The sequence below is a fragment of the Babylonia areolata genome, chromosome 30 (assembly GCF_041734735.1).
Source record: "Babylonia areolata isolate BAREFJ2019XMU chromosome 30, ASM4173473v1, whole genome shotgun sequence".
Lineage (NCBI taxonomy): Eukaryota > Metazoa > Mollusca > Gastropoda > Neogastropoda > Buccinidae > Babylonia > Babylonia areolata.
The window spans coordinates 11244714-11249713 of record NC_134905.1 but is presented as its reverse complement, the minus strand read 5'-3'; the positions used below and the strand labels follow the sequence as shown (position 1 = coordinate 11249713).

Here is a 5000-nt window from a genome sequence, read left to right as displayed (position 1 = left end):
TATCACTTTCTAGTCGGACATTCTGTTGTTCATTTCCTCTGTTTTTGCAGCAAGCAGTCAGAATCCTGCTTCAATCAACTTACAATAGGAAAGGAGAAAAACTTTAGGAATGGATTTTTTAAAATATCTCTGATTTTTCAATAACCATGCATTATGGAAGTTCCTAGGTTAGTCTTACTTTATTCTGCAATAGAGTGGATTTTTTTTTTTTTTTTTTTTTTTTTTTTTTCTTTTTCTTTTTTTTTTTCTTTTTCTTTTTCTTTTTTTTTTCTTTCTTGTGGGTGCACCAAGCATTCCACTTGTTCCTAGTTACATTTTCATTTAAAGTGATATCTTGCAAACACTAAGTGCAACTCATTTCAGGGACACATGTTGGTGAAGACTGCAGTTATTGTTGCCAGTGGTCTGGTCACTATGGTGCATTTGCTCTCTTCACTGCTGGTTGCAGCTGGAATAGATAAGAGATGTTTATAATCTGAAGGCTGACCTTACCAGATAGGGTTGATGTATGTCTGAAGATGGACAGTAACATTGCATTCAATGTCATTAAAAGTATGTGGAAGACTCCAGCATTGTGTGTTCATTAGACATAAATCTGTTTCTGTCTTTCCTCCCCTGACTCCCTACTGTCTACTTAGAATCAGTAGTGAGTTCAAGTTCATGAAGTGGAAGCAGCTTTTTCAAAACAGCTGCTGATCAGAGAGCAGTTATAATTAATTACTTCTGCAAGATAAACAGTATATTACCAATTTTTGTATGTGCTGGACACATACGGTTTGTGTATCAGTAGTCTATTTTCTTGCAATTGTTCTTCAACATCATGGGGCAATTACATTGAATCACACAGAAACACAATGGGTACATTTGCACCAAGATTTCTAGACCTGTTCTTGAACAAGGCAAGTCAAAAAAACATTGTGCAAACTGTGAACCTTTCAGTAGCAAAGTTAACAGTGGGCTGGAAATTAAGGTGTTTGTCATCTGGGTCTGTCTCTTCACACTGATCACATACAGTGCCCTGTTCTGCCTCTGCAGTTAGTGTGTTCAGAAGTTCTGAGGTTGCATACTATTGATTAGTCTCCTTTAAGTGTGAAGGGAGAAATAGTTCATTAATGGCTTAGATAATTTTTGCTCACACCTGTGAATAGCAAGTTCAAAAAGTGCATGTGGAGTGGTGGCCTGGTGGAAATGTGCCTCAGCTAGGAAGCATCTGTACACAGGTTCAAATCCCATACACGCACTGAGATTTTTACTCCTCCACACCCCTACCCCAGTCCTCTCCTCACTACACCTGGGTGATGGTCCCATGTGCAGCAAGCATGAAAAAGAACCCACAGCAGTAAGAGGATTGTGCCTGGCAAAATTCTGTGGACAAATCTGTGATAGTAGAAACACACTTGCAGACAGAAGAAAAAGGTGGTGCTGCAGTTTGGTGACACTCTCCTTCAGTTGGGAGAGCAGCCAGAATTCCAGAGAAATCTGTTGACAAAAATTATACAATACAAAACAATACAGTTTTGTTTGTAATCCAGTATTTCATAAAAAAAACAACTAATGGCTTAAAAGAAATTGATTTGAGACTCGTCAACCATTGTAAGCAAGTTAAATCGGGGCGGGGGGGGATGGTTACAACTTGATCCAAAAAAAAAAGAAAAAAGGTAGGTGTGCAACTGAGTTGAAATAGTGTTAGACATTTTCATTCCTTTGGAACCCCATACTTTTCATGTAAGCAAGCTTGTGGAAACTACTTGCAAACAGAAACCCAACACAGTATGGATTGAGGTCCTTTTCTGGATTAAAACAAAAATGATTATACAGGCGGCTTCATGAATTTCATTAAATTTTATGGAAAGCATAACTGTACAGTGAAACTTGCACCGTTTACAATCACTGCCAGTCTGATATTCTTTATTAAACTATCAAAAAAGCATCTGTATTAGCTAAATGACATATGTCTGATGTTGTTTTTATGGCCATATTTGCTTCCCCACCCCCTTAAAGATGAGAACATTCACAAGCACATATGTGATGAAAGTTCAACTACTGAAATGCCACAGATGTACTTGCAATCAGATAAGTCAGACTGAAAGTGTTGAGTGAGCATCGATGTGTTGAAAACTTCAGGAGATAAACATGTTGGCTTGCTCTGTAACAGTTGATGAAAAGTGCATCCACCAAGTCGGATTATTGTAATGGCATAACGAAGTCCTTTTGATGAAAAATTATAAGAATATCAAGACCTGCCAGCCCTTCTGTTTTTTGGGGGGAAGTTATCACTCACTCGACACCATGCTTCCGCATGCCCTTTGATTTAAAAAAAACATACAAAAAACTGCTCCCACACTGCTATGCGTGCACGCTCGGCTCTGCTTCAGTTTTTTATGGAGGCGTCACTGTGTTTGGACAAATCCATATACACTATGCCACATCTGCTAAGCAGATGCCAGACGGCAGTGTAACCCAATGCGCTTCACACACACTAGTAAAAAAAAAAAAAATAAAAAAAAAAAAGCTGTCCTGCAATAATTTTTTTTGGCAACACCTTTTGAAAAGCTCTAGAGGCCTTTCCTGAGATGTGTGCAAATCTGGGGAGAAAATTGTGGTGGTGGGGAGATGAAACCAGAATGCAATGACACCAACCATGGCTGTTGTATCAAGATGGAATAGCTGTCACCTTCTGGACTTATCCATCCCGATAAGGTAGGTAAACCTAATAACGTGGAGTGATGGCCTAGAGGTAATGTGTCTGCCGAGGAGGCGTGAATCTGAGCCCACTGGATGGAGTCATGGCATAGTCGCCAGTATTTTCTTCCCCTCTTCTAGACCTTGACTGGTGGTCTGGATGCAGGTCATTCGGATGAGATGATAAATCAAGGTCCCTCGTGCAGTAGGCACTTGGTGCGCATAAAAGAACCCATGGCAGCATAAGGGTTGTCCCTGGCAAAATTCTGTAAGAAAATAAAACTGCATGCAGGAAAAAGTAGGTGGCACTCTGTGTAGCGATGTGCTCTCCCCGGGGGGAGCAGCCCCAATTTCACACAATCCAGTGTCTTCAAACTGTCACGTCCTCCCACCACAGAGATAGACCAGGGCTTTTTGTCTTGTTGCAATTATTTTGGTTTGTTGCTGTCTGCATAGAACGCTTCAGCACTCGTCTGGAAGATGACTGAATCTCGTGTCGTTTTCTGAGTTGAAGGAATTTACCACTTTGCATAAAAAGCAAAACCTTGGCGAACATGACTCCCAGTAGTATGCATTGTTTTCCATTGCTGTTTTATCTATCGGGCAAAGAGCATCACCAGCTGCTTAAGATGCTTTGAAGGCGTTTTTTTTTTCTTAGTGTGCCTGTTAACAGCTTATTAGTGTGTCATGAGTACTACTGTACCTTGCACTATGTAGATGACCGGTGGTCAGTGACAGTGATCAGTGTTCACTTTGATGTAAATTGCAGGTTTTGACTATTTAACAGCTTAATAGTGTCTCTTGTGTACTGCTGTACAATGTAGATGACCAGTAGTCAGTGACAATGACCAGTGATCACTTTGACCTAAAATGTCAGCTTATGACTCTTTAACAGCTAATAATTGTCTTCAGAGAATTTTTGTACCTTAAAAAATGTATATGACCAGTGGCCAGTGCGACTGACGAGTGATCAGTTTGACGAATTTGCAGATTTTCATTTTAACAACTTATTAGGGTATCCTGAGTACTTCTGTACTTTGTACAATGGAGATGATCGCTGGTCAGAGGTCGTCTGCATTAAGGTTTGTTGAATGGGATTTAATGTTCCTTTCAGGAACAAGGCGATCTCATCACGGGGAGGGGGGGGGGGGGCTGTGTCTGTGTGTTTATGTCGGAGTAAAAAGTCATTTTCACTGAGTACATGTCATCTACATTGTACAAAGCACAGTAGTACCTTACCTCACCTCACCTTGGACCCATAACTACAGAGTAGTCTGGGGATACCTGAGGACCGCAGATGCAATCTCCCCTCTCCATCTGTTTCTGTCAGCAGCTGCCCGCAGCAGCTCGCGTGTATGGAGTCCGGTCCATTCTTTGATGATCTCATGCCAGTTCTGCTGTCTTCCTCCTCTTCTCCCGCCCTCGATAGTGCCTTGCATGATTGTTTTGGACAGACTGGTGTGTCGAGTGTTGTGCCCAAACCATATCAGCTTGGGTCTCTTCACAGTTGAAAGGAGAGGTTCCTGAGGTCCAGCAAGGTTCTTAATTCTGCTCCGTACATATACATTGGTCCTGTGCTGGATCCAGGAAATTTGAAGGAGCTTCCTCAGGCATTTGTACTCGAAAACCTGGATCTTCCTTTCAGTTTCGGCCATCAGTGTCCATGCCTCATAACCATACAGTACAATGGAGACCACCAGGGCTTTGTAGAGTTTGAATTTTGTGGAGAATCGGATGTTACTTTTGCACACTCTGTTCAGTTTGGTCATGGCTGCGGTGGCTGTGCCAATACAAATTCTTATTTCTGCTTTGCAGCTTCCGTCCTTTGTCAGGGTTGCTCCTAGACATTTGAAGTTTCCGACATCTTCCAGTAGTACTCATGACACACTAATAAGCTGTTAAATAGTCAAAATCTGCAATTTACGTCAAAGTGATCTCTGACCAATGCTAGGATACCAGTTTCAAGTCTTTGGCTTAACTCAGATGGGGACCGAACTCGGGAGCTTCCACTCTCCAGGTGGACATCTTAACCACTAGGTCATGTGTCTCTTTGGTAGCGGTCATTGTTTGCTCACCTTTTCAACTGTACTCAACTGACAAGTCAGATCCGATGGAAAACTGTACATGTGTGAGAAATTGTACCACAATTGCCATGAACATACAACAGCGTGGAATGAAATGTCACATTTGTGACATATTGTAATGTTTTGACATTTTGTACTGTTGTGACTTTTTGTACCGCAATAGACGACCTTAAAAGGAACTGGAAAAAAGGGGATCGCGGATGGCTGTTGGAGGAGGGACAAGAAAAGAGGCTT

General features: G+C 41.5%; 1 protein-coding gene across 1 annotated transcript in view; it reads left to right on the top strand.

Moving 5' to 3' along the window:
- Nucleotides 1-569, top strand: part of LOC143275395 (translationally-controlled tumor protein homolog) — a 28964-nt gene extending 28395 nt beyond the window's left edge. Inside the window, exon 6 of the mRNA XM_076579469.1 lies at nt 1-569. This exon is cut by the window's left edge and continues 122 nt beyond it. The gene's annotated coding sequence lies outside the window, so the exon portion shown is untranslated.
- The last annotated feature ends 4431 nt before the right edge of the window (nt 570-5000 follow it).